The 18,810-nt window shown below is 41.1% G+C and overlaps 1 protein-coding gene across 1 annotated transcript in view; it reads left to right on the forward strand.

Annotated features, from left to right (window-relative positions):
* The window catches only part of MTHFD1L (methylenetetrahydrofolate dehydrogenase (NADP+ dependent) 1-like), a 157,169-nt gene that overhangs the window by 137,349 nt on the left and 1,010 nt on the right, over positions 1 to 18,810 (forward strand). The gene's annotated exons all lie outside the window — the stretch shown is intronic.

An 18,810-nucleotide genomic window follows, 5' to 3' on the forward strand; every position in this document is an offset into this window, starting at 1 on the left:
AGTAGTGCCTCAGTGGGTTTGATTGTAGAAATTTATTGCTGGTTACCCACAGTGAACCAACAAGTTGCAACTGTGCAACTAGAGCTCAGATTAACTTACCTGCTTGTATCCAAAGCGTTTCATGGAAAAAACAGCTGTAAAAAGTTAGGTTTAGTAACAATTGCTTTGGTTATAATTGTTTTATAATTTTTTGGTAGTTGTTACTTTCAGTAAATATTAGTCATTTTTAGTACATTAAGTTATGAGTTCATCTAATGTTTTTAACCCAAACAGCAAAAATGTTGATACTCAACATTGCTTTATAGTGAAGTCAGAAAAGAGTTACTGTGGTAGAACACAGTGTGCTACTAATAGCACCTGATGAAATAGCATAAAGTATCATATTATTAATGGATTTAATGAATCTTTAGATCCTATGATACTTGAAAGACAGTTAATTGGTTGCTTACAACGTAACTGTAATGGACTGTGTTCAAATGTGTCATTTGATTCTCATTTCCTTGAAATATCCACTTAGGAGATTGTCACTCTCCACCCCCAATATTCGTCGCTCCTCTTGCTCTGAAGCATTTTAAGACCATTAGCTCAAAGCATAGTGTTGCTTCCAGACCTTTACGTCCCTTGGGGTTAGGTGTGAACGGGTGCTGTGCTGGGCACAGCCCTCTTCTCTAGCTAAGCAGAAACATGTCCATCTTGGCTGACAGTTCAGGTGTCAGGTAATGCTAAATGGCGCTTGTCTGGAAAACGTGATCAACTATAATTCGTTTGGCACATTTATATTCTGTATTAATTTCCTCTTGTTTCTATAGACCGTATGAAGAGCAGTGTGGAAGCGTTGTGATTTTAATTTTTTCCATTTGATTCTGTAAAATGCAGTCATTTTCAGCTCTTGAGAGGATGAGTGCCAGAGGGGCAGCCCAGCTTCCCTGAAAGGCTGTGTTTGACACGGCCATGCTTTGCAGGCAGGTTAAATTACTGCAGTTGGATGCTCTGAAAGGCCCGGCCATAAAGGGAAATGTGGCTGCCGAAATAGCCATGCTGTAAGTCTCAGGAAGGCAAGCTGGGGCAAACTCAGCCCATGTGCTCCGTTCTCAGTGCTAACTCTCTGCAAAGCGCCTGAGCAAGCGTAGCCAAGGTTTCTGTTCTAGCAAGACAAAGTGCTTTATTGTATATTAGAGGGAAAGTTTTAAGCTCTTTGGCTGCATCCCCAAATTCGATTCATAGTGCTGGAACTTAGAGGTGGGGCATGCATGGACTCCACGGCACATACTGTGACTAATGTGCTGTGAACCGCAGGTACAGCAAGCCAGAAATGGTGGGAGTGTTTCAACATAGTCGACCTTGTCAGCTCAGCCTGTCACTCATCATTTTGCTTTAGGATAGCTGGTACCATAAGGAAAGAGGGGAAAAAAAAAAAAAAGTAAAAGTCTCATATAAATTCAAATCATAAAATGAGAGCTTCTGTGTGCAAGGAGGGAAAACTTTGCAGGAAATTTTGAACAAAAACTGCGAGGCAGTTATTTTTAAATAGTTTCCTTTTGACAAGAAAACATTTCCTTCATAGGCACTCAGAATAGCAGGAATACCTACCCACACGTGGGGGCATACCTACCTACCTGCACACCTGCAAACCCTAAGTGGCAAGATACAATTAAGGATGCTTCCAGTTCTAGATTTTTATTTTCAGTATAAATTAAGTCATTTACATCAGATTTCAGAAACATTCACAACTACCTTACATTGTCAAGAATACGTATGGCTTGACTGCAGTAAGAAGCAACTAGTAAGCATTCATGGGGATAAAATGAACGTGCATATTCGCACGTTCATTTTGACTGGCAAATAAGTTAGTCATACTCCATAGTGGCTGCCTTCCTGATCATTAGGATATCTTTCATCCTTCCTCCTTCTTTCTTCTCTTTTCCCCCACCCCAATATAGTGGATGTGCTGGAATACAATCAAATACAAATGTTGCATCAATATACAGTGTGATGTGTTTGAGGATTTTTGCATCTTTGCTGGAAAACAAAACAGTTTGGACAGTAGGAGAATTATTTCTCTGATGAAATGTTGCAGATTTATTTATTTATTTATTTGAACCCTCTCTTGCCTGTTTTCATCCAAAGAATATAGTATTTTTTAAACCTCATTTGTAGAATTATTACATATTTTACACTCCTTTTCCTCAAAAAAATGCTGAGTTGTTCTTTTCATTAGGAATACAGAGAAGACTTCCAGGATTCAACCCTTAGATGCATTTTACCTTTCTGCTTTCTCCTTCTTTCAGCTTCCCTCCTGCCTCATTTAGAAATCGTCGGCTCTTTCACATTGTATATCACATCCCACTCCATCTTTTGTACCAAGTAACTCAAGAGCATCTTTCCTCAGTATTTTGAGGGATGCAGAAGTCTTACCAGTACTTTTCTGCTTCTTTCTCATTGCTCTGTCATGAACTTGTAATATGTCATCTGTGTAGCACTGCTCTGTGTTGTCAGAGGACTAAATTAATTAATTTTCATTAACTGTTCCTTAATTGAATTTTTGAAAGACAGATACAATTACAAACACAGCACAGGAAACGCATAGGAGGAATGTCTGGCACAGCTATACAAATAGATGTATTACTTCAAATATTCCCCTGCTGGTGAACAGGACATGTAATCTGTAAAGGATTATATGTAAAGGGAGAAAGATATTCAGAGCAATGCTGAAACTTATTGAAGGGGTCAAAGCCAGTAGAAAAGAAAAGGAAAAAAAGGTCTGAGACATAAAATCACGAGTGCCTCTGAAGTGCAGTGGCTAGGCTTCCCTCTCCCAGTCACTCAGTCAAAAGGGAAATAAAAATTATCCTAATGCCTGTGCTCTGGCCATCATTTCAGGAGAAGGAGCCAAGGTGGCATTACAGCCCACAAGCTGGCATCCCTGAGGTGGTGAAGGTTTGCCTTCCACCCCTGAGGCTGAATGGAAGCACAAGCACTGTGCAACCAGCTCTGCACTTTACCAGCTGAACTGAAGTCACTCAGGAGTAGAAGGAGAAGCTGTGATTAAAAGCCCTAGGTAGCTCATTTTCAAGCACTTGTTTTTCTTTCCTCCGTGGCGAGGCATAAAAAAGTGCAGACCACAAGTCCACACAAGCAAATAAGGCTTCCTAATAGCTTAGGTTGGTCAGTGATGCAAAATGCCCACTTGCATAAGGATCATCAAGTCCCATAACTCTATTTCCTCTGAGCTGGAGCTTTGTTTCCGTTCCTGAGTTGCCAGTTTGAACAAATGAGCTAATAAGCCAAGGGATAAGAACTCTTGAAGACAGAAAGATAAGCTTGAATAGTATTATATGAATGTATTTTACCAGCAAGGTGTCCTAATTTGAATGTAGAAAGGCCATGTGCACAAGAAACACTGGTAGCAAGCTGTGACAGTCAATGACCACGCTTCCGTATTGCTGACAAACATGCTGCTGCAGAAATCTGTAGTAAGAATGCATTCTTTCATCATTTTCTAAAGGAAATGTCAGAGATCATTTCAAATAGTTTAAATGCCTTTTCTTAATGCTTTACGTGTACTTTACAAAATGGACACTATTGGGAGACGGCACTATTGCCCTAGTCAAAAAGAGAGAAACTGGGATGGGAGAATTGGTGAATATATACACAAATGGCCACCACACACATGCACACGTGTCATGCTGGAACGAGGTCCTGTTAAAATTTAAGCAGAATGACTATTCTAGTACATCTAGCTGTGAGCATTCTTATTCCAGGATAAAAGTGCTTTTTTCTGGGTAAACCGCTCTGAGATGTTAGCCAAGCCTACGTATACCTTGCAACTGGAAAACATTTGATACGCTTTAAAATGACATTTTCTAAAGGGATGGCAACTTTTTTCTTTCCTTGGGTTGTTTAGGCCAAATGGACCGTTTCATTAAAGATGTGGTCTGAATTCTGTTTCCCGGGTACTAAAGCCATGATAATCCAAAAATATGCTTTCCTGTAGGCCTTTCAACATTATTTCCAGTACAGTTAAAAAAAAAAAAAAAAAAAAAGTGGTATACAAGATGAATCCCAGATAACTGCAGTGTAATGCCTAATAGTTTTGTGGGGTACCATATTCCAGGGATATATTCATAAAAGTTCAGCTTTAAGGGGATAAAGTCATCTTCGTTTTATGGGGCAATTAAAGGCTTCTGTTTTGATGTTGTCTGGTGTCTCCTCTGGGATTGATTCAGAACCAAATGCATACTGTAGAGGAAAATTCAGCATGACAGTTTGCTGCTGGCATTCTTCATGAGGAAATGCAGTATTCTCCCAGATGGGAAAGAAATTTACAGGGGATTTTTTTTTTTTATATACGGCTATACTATATTCTTCTAATTATCACTGCAGGTACGTGGAACACTGCCTGGTTTTGGAGTCTTTCCACTTTATAAAGTACAAAGTTACATTAATATTTTTCGACACTTGAGTAAGAAAAATTCTTAAATTTTCCCAGATTCAAGACAACTGACTGCCCTTTAATTCTTTCCAGACATGTGTTTAATATCAGTCACAAAGGTAATACAGTATGAGATTTAGGGTTCTGACAGACACGTGTCTGCAAATGAAAATCATATTGCTGAAGCCATATCAACCCCTGCCTTTCTGAGGGATGGTGGTGCCCTGCATCCAGGGATGTCTGATTTGCTTGTGAATCAGCTCCATGGGGGTTACAATTTACTATTTAGTATTTGTAGATAAGCCTCTGTTATTTTCGGTTTGCCTTTTATCGCTTCAGAACAAAAGTAGTGGTCCAGAAGCTGCTTGAGCAGCGACTGAAATATTTGGGCAGCAAGAGCTGAGGGGGAGGGGTGGCAGGAGTCTCTCTCTTGTCTCTTGCTCCAAACCCCGCTGTTCTTGCTGGTTAATCAGAATCCTAAATCTCATGCAGCCCCTCGGTGAACTGGAGCATGGGCAGACAGGCAGGGTTGCAGCCATACAGCAATCTGGGTGCAGGTGCCTGTGCTCTGGAAGCTGTAAATCTGTGCTGCCTTGGGGAGGAGCCTGGGCTCCCATGCCCTGCCTGCCACAGCCCGCTCTGAGGGGAGAGTGGTGTGAAGGACTACCTTTTGCTTGCTGTGGCTTTTTTAAGGGGTCTTCACTTGCAAAGAGACCGTAAGCCTTAAATACCAGAATGATCTAAGCAAGGGTCAAAATCTAATGAGAGGAAATGAGTAATAAGGATGTCACAGAGCATCTCCTAGGTTATATGGAGTTGTGTCCTGGGTATGTCATCGTTTTCCCTTCTCTCTCACTGAGTCTTTTTTTTTTTTTTTTTTTAGTAGTAGCCTTAATGACAGTGAAATGGATCTGAGTACAGTACCTGTTAAATGCCAGCTTCCCCTTGTATGGCATCCATCTGTAAATGCAATTAGAACAAACATCTGCTGCCAGAAATGACTTCCTGACCTGTGCTTTTTTTTTTCAACATTCTGCCAGGCTTCTCATCACCCTTCCCAGTAATCCCAGCAGATCCACAAAAAGTAAACATCCTTATTCGTGTGACATTGTAGCCACTTCAGCTGGCTTGTTGAAACTCAGAAGTTGTAACTGGAGGAGTAATGCCATACTATTCACAAGAAAAAGAAAGGTTTTCAGTTGTGAGGGTTGTTGCATTTGTTAGCCACACATAATCCAGGTTACCTCTGCATTATAACCTGGATCCCACAAAAATGAAAATTCATGTAAAGTATCCTTGTCAGCTAAAATTTGAATTAGCGGGTAAGTAACTAGACAGGAATCTTAAAAAGCAGAAGAATGTTACAGAGACTATAAGACAGCCACACATTAATGTTTAGGCATTCCCCTCTGAAAACAGAGTACTGAAGTTGGTTTTAAACATCAGCTTGCACACAGTATGATGTGTTTCTTTATGCTTGCTGATTTAAAATGTGTGCTCAAAGCTAATTGCTGTTACCTGAGCTCTGCTGTTATCACCAAATCAATTTGGTAATAGGTTCATATTCTTTAGCAGTTTTACCATTTTGTTTCTCTCTGTTTAATTAAAGCTTATTGGATGATTCTCAGTTTCTTTTAACACAGAAACAGTTTTAAGACTTGACTGGTTAATGTGTTTCTAGTACTTGAAATCCTGAGAAAGCCAAGAATTTTCAAGTTGCTGTAGTCCTATAAATTTTGTATCTGTAACATCTGAGGTCTTGTGAATTTCATAGACTTGTAGTTATACCTGTATTATATCCATGTGCTGTTATGCAGAATTTAGAGGTTATCTGAAGCTGTCTCCTGATTGCCTGGAATCCAGTTTTTCTTTGAAATATTTCTTTGGTCTGTGAAGAGATGTTGCCAGGCATCCATATTAATACCTCTATAAAAGAAGGAAATACTTTCTCATGTGTGATTAAAATGTGGAAGTCATTAACACAGGAAAGCCATTGAGGCCAAGATTTACAAGATTTATAAAAGGTTACGGCCATCAACAATATGCAGGGTTGTAATTAGTATAAGTAAGTAGTTTGGAAAAAGTGCTAAGCATGGTGTTCAAGGGTTCGGTCAGTCTTCAGTTAGCAGCTCCCAGCGTTGGACAGAGATTGCTTTGTCAGCCTCCATAATTTTGGCTTTCATCCGTAAAGCATCTGGCATCAGCCACTGTCGGAGACAAAAGTGCACGTTTGCTTTGATGTGATACAGCATGCTCCCTGTCTGCCTTTTACCTGATTTAAAGTGTGTAACTTCTGTATTAATTGATCACACTGCACCAGTTTTCCGTGTGTACGCAATGCCCCTGCTGCTCTGTACATACAGAAAGCAAGGCACTAGGAGCTTTTGTTGCTTGACTAAATCAAATGAAGATAAAAGGTGATGTTTCACAAACAAATGCAGCAAAGTAGATACAGATAATTCCTCCCTTCCTCAGCCTTTGATGACTTTTTCCCATTCCTGTATCTCTTGGTTGTGGCCTGGCATGTGCCCTGCACTGTCCTGCAGGCTCAGGTACAGTTGCAACAAAGCAGCAGGAGCACAGGGGAGAGATAACGGGCAGTGGCACACAGGGAGTAGACTAAAGCCTTTTTCGTATGCACCAGAGAGAAACAGCATCATGCTGCTGGCACTGCATATGTCAGATTTGCTTTTGTGCCTGAGAGCCTGAATGAGCTGCGGTGACTGTAGAGCTCTGATCTAGTTTATAATAAAGAACATCAATGCCATTGTATTTGGCACCTGTAGTAAAGATGTGATGCAGTGGGTAGACATGGAAACCAAGCGCTCTGCAGGTAATCTGGCCAGAATGGGATGAAAGCATGTTTGTGACAGGATGAATAAGCTCCCTCGGAGTTTGTGAAGGTCTTTGTCTCTTTACTTTTCTGTGGGAAAAAGGAAAAACTAAATTTCTTAATAACTTTCACAAAAAATCAATTTAAAAATAACTTCACAGCCATTTTTTAAGCAGTCTGACAAAGGAGAAATGTAATGTGGGAGCAAAGATAAAGCAGAGTCTTCCCACAAATAAACAACAAGCAATTTTCATACGAGAATAACTACAGGAATCCCGACGGCTGGGCGGGATGCTGGTGATGAGGCGACAGTACAATCCGTGGCTGCGTCCAAGGGAGAGCACTCTTGCTCACCAGCAGCCTCTCTTCAAGGAAGATGCCCAGGCAGGTGGGTAGTGACACGCTCCTGGGGCATTGCAGCTCTTCAGGCGAGGGCTGTGTGCCATCATGGGGGGGTCTTCGTTCTTGGGGTCACCAGGAGGGAAGGAGGCAGGCTGAACATTAGCGGATGTGTTGCGAGTTGTGTTTGTTATGCCTTTGACTGAGCAGTGGAGTTGTAAATTGTTTGTTTGCCAAAAATGAAAGTTCATTACAGACTGGCCTTGTTTTGATTAGGAGGAGCCTGGGGACTGTACCATAAGAATAAATAAAGCTTATGGCTTTGTCTGCTAGTTTGTTCACTTTGGCATCGAGGAGATTATATTCTAAGTGGTTTTTAATGTCTCCATTATCATTTTACTTTAGTCTTTTTATTATTTAGGCTGTATCTGCACAAATAAACTTTCTATGGCATTTTTTACACATTTTTTTTAATGCTTCAGAAGAAGTTCCTATAGATCATTCCTGTACCAGGTGTTTGTCAAAGTACAAAAAAGAGTTATGTTAACTTGTTTTGTGTTGGGATGCAGAAATTCATTATTGCCTTCCACTTTTTGCATCCTTTCATATGCTTTGTTTGGGAAAAATACTGAATGCCACCCCCAAAACATCTGTTGGTTTGTTTTTCAGACTGAAAAAAAAGTGTTTCCAGATATGATTGATTTTGATTAGGCAGTTTAACAACATTTTTGTTGCTTCTATGAATATATTGTTATCCTTTGTTATATTCAGAAACTGTGGTTAGAAAAGTGACTTACTGCAAGTTCATACTGAGCAAAGTGTGAGAAATGGAAAAAGCTGTATTTGATTTTAAAATAGTGATACAAAGGCTTCATCGTGGAATAGAAAAAGATGTTTCATGCAATGTAACTGTTTAGTATAGTTATTTTTGAGTTTCAGTTATATGAGACTAAGATGAGAATCCAAGTTACCAATTTCAACTTCCATTCTCCTGGCATCGCCTCAGCTCCTTTTGCAACTTTTGGCAAATCATTTAACCTTTTCTGCCTTATATCTCACTCACCTTTTAAAAAGGAGATCTTATTTCATGTATTTCCCAGATGTATTTAATGTATTTAATCATATTTTCAAGGACTTTGAGAAGAACTTTATTTATAAATATAAAAAATAAATATTATATTATGTAAAGATATACATTTGTAGGATAAAGGTTGTGCCCTCCGTCAATTAACAAAATTTTGTCTGGCTTCCTTTGACAATTAAATCTATCTGTCAGCTTGTTAACTCATGGGTATCTCTCAGTGAACAGAAATTAGGGGTTTAATATCTCCTTAGAGAAATTTTGAAAATCAGTATTGCCGTAAGAGAGTTAAGTCACACATTCATGGCTAGACTTTTTTTCTTTCTCCTTACAGCTTTTAGTGCAGTTCAGGCAAAGAAGCTCTTCTGAAGGCACTAGTTCATCGTAAGTCAGTGGCTTTCGGCCTTTTTCAAAGCATTTCTGTGCTCCTCCATTTTCCGGGGAAAGTGTGAGATCCAGCATAGGTTATTCAAGGCTCACTTTTCTTAGCAGCCTTTTGGAGAGCCATTAAAATAGCGGGTTGATAGACTATAGGGTGAAGATTGCTGATCTAAGTAATATCCTTCATTTTTTATTTGCTTCCTTGTCAAAGGGAACCACATTACATTCTGATATGATTTTAGAGGACACACAGTATTGTACGCTGGCTAGTACATATGTACTGCTAGAGGTCTGCAATGGACTTGTGGCTGAGAATATCTGATTTACAGAGACAGCTCAACAATTTGATGTCCTGGTGTCCAGCCAAACTGGATCCATTCTGGATCTTCTAGGTTAGGAACAAATAGAAAGGAAAAGTTTTGTAGTTCTTCAGTGCAGCTAAGATAGCATTGATCTAGCATATCAAAACAGTAATTTGCCTGGAGAGAGATGGGGCGAAATTGCGTATGGTTAGAGAGCAATTGCATCCAGAGTTACAATGTATGATGCTTGTTCGTAATGGTCTATTTCCTGTTTGTGTCAGTTTGTCACCAAATAACGTGTGTAAAGGGCGACAAAGAGCAAATAATTTGAATTATTTATCCAAGCAACAGGTGAATTTTGAAAACAGATATAGAAACTTGAACTAACGAGATTAGAGATGCTCACATCACATGGATGATGGTACGGTGATAGTAATTTATGCTGTTGATGCCCACCACAGTTGATCGTTATTTGGAGACAAGTCCCTACGCTCTTATTTCTGACATCTTTCATGATAACTACAGACCAGAAAGTTGAACTGCACCTGTGTAATGTATATCCTAGATTTTATTGTTTCCCGGTACTGATTGTGTCTACTCAGATGGGATTAGCCAAGTATAGTCACTTCTTCTTCCACTTTTTTCAACTCCTGTTGTTGCAGGTGTTCTCCAAAATTCTCACACCCCTGGCACTTAGTTTAAGTCATGTAATGAGGCCAAGCCAGTCTGGTGATTTAACAGTTAAAAAGAACTAATTTTAAGTGGTCCTCTGCTATAATCCCTTGACTTTCTCTAGAAGCAATTCCTTCCATATATATACACATCATCTTTGCCCGATATGGTGTTTCTTGGGGAACTTTACTTACTCAGATGTCAGTGGATCTAGTTAATTGTAACCAAGAGGGCTAGTATGGCAGCAGTTAAATGTGGTTTTATTCACCATAGTTATAAAATCTTTGGGGATTTCTCCATGTTGTAGTTTGTCATTGAAATGACTGGATGATCCTCCTTATGCTCTTCCTAGCGTGGCTTACTGGGAAGGATAAAGTTTGTTGCATGTTGAGCACACATATTTGCTTTACAGTCTGCTGCTGCCACCATCTCCAGTTTCTGGGCTGTAATTGAGGCTCTGTGTTAACCTGTCAGGCTGTCTGACCAGAAAGGCAAGTCTTATTTGAAAGTTATGAAGCTTTTAAACAAAATGGCATAGTGAAGACCAAGAGCATAGAGTGGGACTTGCTTCCAGTTTTTGAATAATTGCCCTTCTTGGGAAACAATCATTAAAAAATAAATAAATTTCAGAGGAAATGAAGCATGCCTGGTCCCTTAGAAAATGCAAGGCAGTTGGGATGGTTCCACCCAAGACCTCTCCTCCCCAAATACCACAAAACCTGCTCTGCTTTCAGCAGAACCTGAGCTGCTGGCGCAGTTTGGACACATTTGGCTCACCAGGAGACCCAACCACTGGACAAAGCAGGAGGATTATGTACCCATGAATATCAGATACTTCAGATATTCCTGTTGCTGAAACAGCACATGGGAGGAAAGTCTTTATCCTCTCCTCAGAGGTGCATTTCCAGCTCTGTCTGATATATTGGACACTCGTCAAGAATGGGAACGGTGCTGGGAGCCTCTGACATCAGGAGTGAGCTGGAGGGAGGGATTTTTTCTGGCTGAGGAGGTGATTTTGTACAAGAGGCAGCAAGCGAGAATCCTCTGCCAGGGATTCTGTTGAAAGCCCAAGGGGGAAGGGAAAATCAGGATGTAGGCCTTGGCCAAGGGAGCAATTACTCCTGGAAATGGATTTGAGTGGGCTGGGATGGAGGGAGGTGTTTTGGAACAAGTCACCTGGAATTTGTAGCCCTGTTTTTTCTCTCCCCCTTTATCTTCTCCTTGGTTGATTGTTTGGGTTGGTTTTTTTTTTTGAGGGGCGGGGGGGTTTGATTTTGGGGGTTTGTTTTTGTAGCTTTTGTTTTTGTAGTATTTTGTTTATCAATTAACTTATTTAAGGCAGAAAACAGTTCTGAATACCCTGTGAAACATCATGCTGTGTTGTGGATGGTATGAAAAAATAGTATACTGAACTGTCACCATCTAATGCGCTACCTCAGAGAGAGAGATGTATTTTTCGAGTAAAACTTAAAATATTGATCCCATTGTGCTGTTATTAGGGGGATCATTTTCTTCTGCTTCAAGTATGATTTTATAAATTCTAAAATGAAAATAAGTTGAGACAACTCTGTTGAGAGGGACTGCAGTCATCTATGCGAGTCACAAATGTTTTACTTAATCAGGGAAATTGCTCATTCTTTTACACATTACATCTATGCCTAAATATTTTATTTAATAACTAGCAAAATGCCGGTTCTGGGTCTTCGGTGCTTCAGCCCATCACTAACAGCAGCATTTGAGTTCCAGTGGTTTACACTGACACGCTCAGCGAGAACTTGGCTAACCAAGCATTGACCAATTCCTCTCATCCCCTGCTTCCTTTGGGAGATATGCACCCACAGATCTCTCCAAAAGCTGTACTGGACAGATGTGGACTGTTGTGTGGGTTTTGTTTTTTTCCTTAGCGTGCCCAGGAGATCACTTTCAGATTCAGACTATTTCCGCTCAAAATGAGTAAATTGTAGGGTCCTGGAAATCCCTCAGAGAATGTAACAGGGCACAAGCTGCTTCTGCCTTACTTGAACATCTGGCAGCGAGGTCAATTAGGATTGTATAACCAGTATTCAGTACTTTTGTAACTTCATCCAGGTGCTGATAGCAGAAGAGCAATGTCCATGCACTGTGTTGTTGTGAATCCTTTCACAAAATCAAACAATTGCCAAAGAACGCGGAAACATTAAAGTAAGACACAATGATAATAGAATAATTGATGCCAGATGGACTTCTGCACCTGATATCAGTCAGCATGCCAGTGAAACAGAGCCATTTATTGCAAGGAATACTACAGCATATGTCAGGGTGGCATCAGCATCTTTCCAAACATTATTTTGATCATTTTGAAAGGTGTTAATGTGTTGAGTTTCTTACTGTGATTGTTCTTATACATTGCAACAAGATCCTTTTTTGTTAAAGATTTACTGAGAAGGAAAATACGATCTTTAGTCTCCCTACCTCCTCTGGCTAGCATCAAGTTTGGCAAATTTTCATTAAAACTTACAAGTAAACTGTTATTTAAACACTGACTAAAGATTGTTGCTTAGCTGCTTTTAGAAATCCTTGTTATTTTCAGGCAATGAAAAATAATGAGATAATATTTTCTTAAGCATTATGTAGCTATTAAAGTAGATTTTTAGAAATTATTGCCATTTCCAAGGCTGAATGTATTAGTTTGTTTTTAAAGGTTGATACTTTTCCAAGGCAGCCCCAACTTGCCTCCATTGTGCATCTGCTTTTCCTAATGTGAGAGTTTGAGGTTTGTTTGCTTTTAAGAGGTGGTGAAAGGTCACTTGAGCATCAGCTCAGCTTTTGGCATGGTGTTCTCCTCTCTAATATCTGTGTGTGGGGTGTGGATGTGTGTAGACTAAACTGTGCGTATTTTGTTTTTGCCATTTCGTTCTGTTGTATTTCTTTTCATGAAGACAAACAATATTGATCTCTTAATTATTGTTTTCTGTCATTCTGTCATTATTTTTTTCATGTCATTTTCATGTAAATGATTTTCATCTGTCATTCAAAACATGAGCTACCTCTGAAGTGATGGAGCTCTGCAGCTCTACAAAGTGGGGGAATTCTCTCATTCTGTGGAACAAACTGAGCTGATGCTGGAGATACTTAGGCCATGCTGCCTCATTTTTGTGCACTAGCTTCCCTCTTCAGTGTACACTGAGTGCCTCTGTGTGGTGTTGGATAGGCCAGTTTGAGGATTAAATAAGTGACCACTCAATGGAAATGTTTGCACAGTCGCGTGCTTCAGAGTGCTGGAGTCCTACCCACTACCCTCATTCCATGGATAGTCTCATGGAAAATTTCCAGGTATAGGTTTAAAATGGAGAGTGCAGGGACCTTAAGGTATCCAGTCGTAAGATCTGCACTCACTCCTCCAGTCATGCGGTGCAACGACGTGACTGTTGATCTCTCTCTCCCACCCCAGGAATTGCAATTTCCCTGGTGCCAGCTTCCAGTGCATGGACAGCACCACAGGTGTCAGTGGGAGTCATCTGACACTGGAGATAAAGAGTGCTTAAAGGCAGGCAAAGGTGGAGACCTGGTGGGATTTCTTCAGAAGAAGGGAGGAAAGCTTTTCTTTTCAGCTTCACATGCGCTGGGACTGACAGATGCACTGCAGGAGAGCAAATTTCTGGTAGTGGATCTGTCTTTCAGAGCTCTAACTCACACTAGGAAACGTTATTGAAACCCTGAAGCGTAGCTCCTTCGTGCTGCGCCTCAGGATTCCAACATATTCTGGCACGTTGAACATAATGCATGCAGGTTTATAGCGCTGTTCTTGAGTTTCCTCTTGTATTGTTTCTTGCTGAGGGAGTATGGGATGTGCAGTTCACCCCATCAGATTTTATTGAGGAGTTATCCGCAGTCATGTGTATACTAGATTCTCCTGAGAAACAACATCTGTTTTCTGCTGTATTTCAAGTTTGAAATGGTTGTGGGTTGTCTTAAGTTGTTTAATTAACAAAAGGATACAATTAGATAATGTGAATTACTTGCACTTCTTGTCAAATGCAACATTAACTCCATAAGCCACAGAACAGGGAGGTTTCCTCAATAAGGTGTTTGCTGATTTTTTTTGGTATCTTCTAATCATCCGTTTTCCCTACTTTGTGTAAGTATGGATTCCTCTGGTTTTCTTTGTCTATCTAGAAACCATGCTATGCCTGTAAAACAGACACATCTTGTCTTACAGGTGAAAAAGACACTAAACATGAGTTGGATGTAGTCCTCAGGACCATCTGTTTTGCACATCATGCCGTTGTGCTAACCCAGTTAAGGTGATCTCAGGTCCTATTAGGATTTTTCATACAGATAAATGGGAAAAAATATATATAAGAATGTAGGTATACACACTTGAACTAAAAGGCAGGATATGTCAACCACTGGTAGGCATTTGTATGATAAAAAAGGAAGCTAAGCAGTGTAGTTCCTCTTGGGACCATAACAAACGTGGCTAGCAGAGTCTTAATGCTTGACTGTGCAACTGTTACGTAGACCTTACGGCCAGCTAAGATTACAAGTCAACACGTAACTGTAATTTAAATGAAACTTTAGGAGCGCTCACCTTAGTCACTCTTCCAGTGACAGTGGATGGGTTCTTGGAGAGGGTGTGAAACAGCACTTTTAAATTGCTTCCTTAAAAATAATTAGCATCCTCCTTTGGTAAGGAAGCTCTTTATGTTTTTTTTGTTTAGACATGTAAGTAAACTTCTGGAAGATCATAAATGTCTAGTATAAATAATAGTAGCCTTCAGGCTTTCTTGACTAAAATTGTATTTTATGTTCTACCAGTTGTGCATTTCCAGGAGCGTAAATGATCCTCAGGGCAGCTGACTCTAAGACTTGCTGCTTTTGCCTCCTAAACATGAGTGCCATAGTAATAAATAGGCATAGTATTTTTCACATTGTCTTTCTGCAGTTGCTTTGCTCCCATGGCTGTGTAGACAGTTGCACAGTTTGCAAAGAAAATGGTTCATTCCAATGAGTTCCTACAAAACTAGTTCCTATTAATTCATAAATGGTATGTTTTGCGCAGCAGCTGGATGAATTTTTCGTAAAAACTACCCCACCCCACCCCCTGTATAAAGCATTCATATGAATTGCATTTAAGTCTCAAGGTGCAAAGTTTATGCCTTATATATTCCTTCTCCCAGGGGAAATGTGATAGTAACAGTTTTGGTCCAATTAAGTACTGATTTTTTCAGCTACCTAAGTTCAGTTTGTGGTGGATAATGTGTTGTCATTCACTGCTTCTTACCCTGCTCTTTTCTCACAGCCAGGCTGTGTGATGTTGTGTAGCTACCAGTCTGTAATCTAAATGTTGTTATATTAGAGTGGAGAATTGTGCTGATCTCTGCACAATGTATAGAGGGTGTATGTCATATGAGATGTCTAGCAAGCTGCTGTATGACTGTAAATTTCTGCGGGGTTTTTTTCATGCTGTACCTACCTGCTAATTACCAAAGTGATTTATGTTTTAGGCGTATTTTCTCTTTCACTGCTCATCCTGCTTTTTTCAAGTTTTAGAAATGAAGTAATTTTAGTAAGCAGTTATTTCAGAAAGCCTCGGAGAGGCGGAGGTAGTCTGCCAGCCACCGTCCAGGTACGGTTTGTGCTGCAGCCGGGGGGCAGGTTAGCATCCCTCCCCGCCTGTGCAAAAATCTAGGCTCTGGTTACTCGGGGCAGAGAAAGGGGATGCTTCTGGGTCGTGCCTGCTGCAGTTAAGGCCAGCCTGCGAACTCGCTCGTTAATGCCTTCATTCAGCATGGTGGAAGCCAGCAAGAAGGAAGAGGGTCATTCTGAACCACAGCCCTGTGGAAAGCCAGTCAGCTGAAGCCTCAGTTCGGCCTCACAGCAACTGAGCCCTCTTTTCTCTCCTGCGGTTTTGGCTGCAGGAAAGAAATGGAGGGCTGGCGAGGGAATAATCGGTAGTAATCTCCTCAGCCAGCCAGCCGTCTCCTCTTATTGACCTTGAAGTAATGAAAAAGGGATAGATCCTGCTGCATGTTACCTCTGTGTGTCCGAATAATGAGCATGGAGAGAAATGATCATAAATCTACGTGGCTTTGCCTGTTTGGAAGTCTGGGCCACAGGGAAAGTGACAGGGCGTATTTTATTTTCGCTCTGTAATTCACATAGGTATTCGTCCCAAAGTGTTTTCTCAGTGGGTTTTTTGCCTCTTACTTTATTTTACGCAGCAGTAATTTTAATTCAGATGAACTCATTCCCTTTTGTTGACTTAATTTTTCAATATGAGAATAGTTGTATTCCCTGAACTGGCAATAAACTGGTTTGATATTCACGTTTTATAGACGTAATAGATTTCCATTAGTTAATACAGGAGTTACACCAGTGTGGAACTGGGCCTATGAAAAAAATCAAACCCAAAACACACATGCAGGATTTCTTTTTACCATTTCTTTTAAAGAAAATAAGGAAAAACTCCCCTAAACTGATTCTTGTTTTTATGATACAGAGAAAACGAAGACTGGCCAAGCTTGTAGTTATATTAAAAAAAAGAAAGGGGGGCGGGACGGAACCTGGTATTTGGGAGTTTACTTTCGGATGTAGAACTGCCATACACAAAGTAACCAGAAAGTTGTCTTTGGCAATTTGTTCATTCCCCTCCCAGCAAAATGTAATTCATTAGGGGAGTTTCTTGTCAAGCATTAACTCATAAACTGGGATGAATCTGAGACAGAAAATAATTCAGTAACCCTAATGATGTAGTCCAACTAGTGTGGCCAACGGATAAAGAACAGTAACAAGGTGTTTTAGTACTTAGCTAAGATGCCAAGACAATGTCAGCCAGTAAAATGATGTCATGAAATCAGTGACAGGGTTTGGTCAACGCAAACTGACAGTTTTGTCTTTTAATCCTGCTGTGTGCAATAACAAAAGATCAGGAAGGACTATATTTAAAAACAGAGGAAATGTACTGAGTCCACTAGCAGAGCTCGTGGCATTGTTTTTTCCCAGAGCTGGGTCTCACGTGAGATGACGGCTGCACTGGTACTGAGCTCCCCGAGCTCCTGTCCCCCTTCCCAACGTGGGACTAACCTCTGAAATGGCAGCAGAGCTCTCCGGAGTAAATGGGACTGTGGTGGAGAGATCTTACAGGTTGCTTGTATTCCCACGATGGAGACATTACACGAGCGTTTGGAGCAAAGCTGAAGCATACGGGAGATGCTAACTCAATCACTGAGTCTCCAGCAGAACAGGTTGATTTACAAAGAAATAGAGCCTGTTCCAGCCTGAGGGGGGCCTGTAAATCTGGCGCTCTGGAGGAGCTAGGATGGTGGTCATGTATTTTCCTCTTTTGAGGCCAATTAGCCCATTAGAGCTTGCCTTTGGCCAGAGAAAACACTGTAGCTGAGCTGTGCTTCTTGGGGAATTAGGGAGGACAGAGGGAGGAAGCCGCCCAGCCCTGTGCTCTCTGCTGGGAGGTGACGGCCGGCCACGGCATGCTATGGCTGCTCCCCCACAGCCAGTGGCCTGGTGGTGACCTGGTCATGCAGTAAGGAGATTTAATTCATCAGCTGACCAGCCCTGGCCACAAAGATGTGCGTTTTCACAGAATCACAGAATTTTCAGAGTTGGAAGGGACCTCTAGAGATCATCTAGTCCAACTCCCCTACTAAAGCAGGATTGCCTAGAGCACATTACTCAGGACTGCATCCAGGCGGGTCTTGAAAATCTCCAGAGAAGGAGACTCCAAAACCTCCCTGGGCAGCCTGTGCCAGTGCTCTCTCACCCGAACCGTAAAGAAGTTTTTCCATGTATTGGAACGGAACTTCCTATGTTCCAACGTGCCCATTGCCCCTTGTCCTGTCACTGGGAACCACCGAGAAGAGTGTGGCTCCATTCTCCTTCAACCCACCCTTTAGATACTTGTAAGCAACAATAAGGTCTCCCCTCAGCTTTCTCTTCTCCAGGCTAAAGAGTCCCAGCTCTCTCAGCCTTTCCTTGTAAGGCTCCAATCCCTCAAATCAGTTTTCATCAGTTCAGTGTGTTGAATGAGGTTGGTTGCAGTAAGATGAGAGCCGACTCCAAGGGGGAATCATCCCAGGGGCTCACAGGGTGAAACTGTCCCCTTTTAGCAATGGGTTTCAGCTCACATCATGAAAACATACTCTAATCTGACCTTTTCCTTAGGTTATTGTGTTTGTAGTGTTTCTGGTACTCAAGCCAGTGTGATTTTTTTATTTTTTTTTTTTCCCCTCCCCTGCCATATTTGAAGGTTACATCCTGGGGTCAGATTAACCACCAACTTTAACGAGCTCTGCTGACTTACCTCAGCTAAAATTTTGTTCCTCAAAATCTAGCATATGTTAAATAAGTTTTAATGCTTAAAGGCTCTTATCCAACTTAGTTGAGCTCAACTTAGTTGAGGTAAGTTGAACTCCAGGTTTGTTTCCAGAGATTGTAATGTCTTTCATCTCTCTGGGTATTGATATAGGGCCTAATATAGCAGGGCCATCCTCCACCTCTGAGGTTGAGATATCCAAAGGGTTTATGGAGTCCTTAAGCCCAAATGCTATTTCAGAGTGCCTTGCATTAGTGGAAATATGGTGAGATATTCAGGGTTTCTGTCATCTTAGGAAGACTTAGGGTGTGAATCCAAAGTGGGTCATGTTGATCGAAACTTGTCCTGCCTTAAAACTGCCCCACAGTCACAGCCTTTACCCTCTGCCAGTGCCGCCACTGGGGCTGAGGAAGCCCCTCCGGGCCCAAGTGGCTGAAACAGGAGAAGATGAAGCAGTGC

Source organism: Charadrius vociferus, unplaced genomic scaffold, assembly GCF_000708025.1.
Source record: "Charadrius vociferus isolate BGI_N301 unplaced genomic scaffold, ASM70802v2 scaffold494, whole genome shotgun sequence".
NCBI classification, from domain to species: domain Eukaryota; kingdom Metazoa; phylum Chordata; class Aves; order Charadriiformes; family Charadriidae; genus Charadrius; species Charadrius vociferus.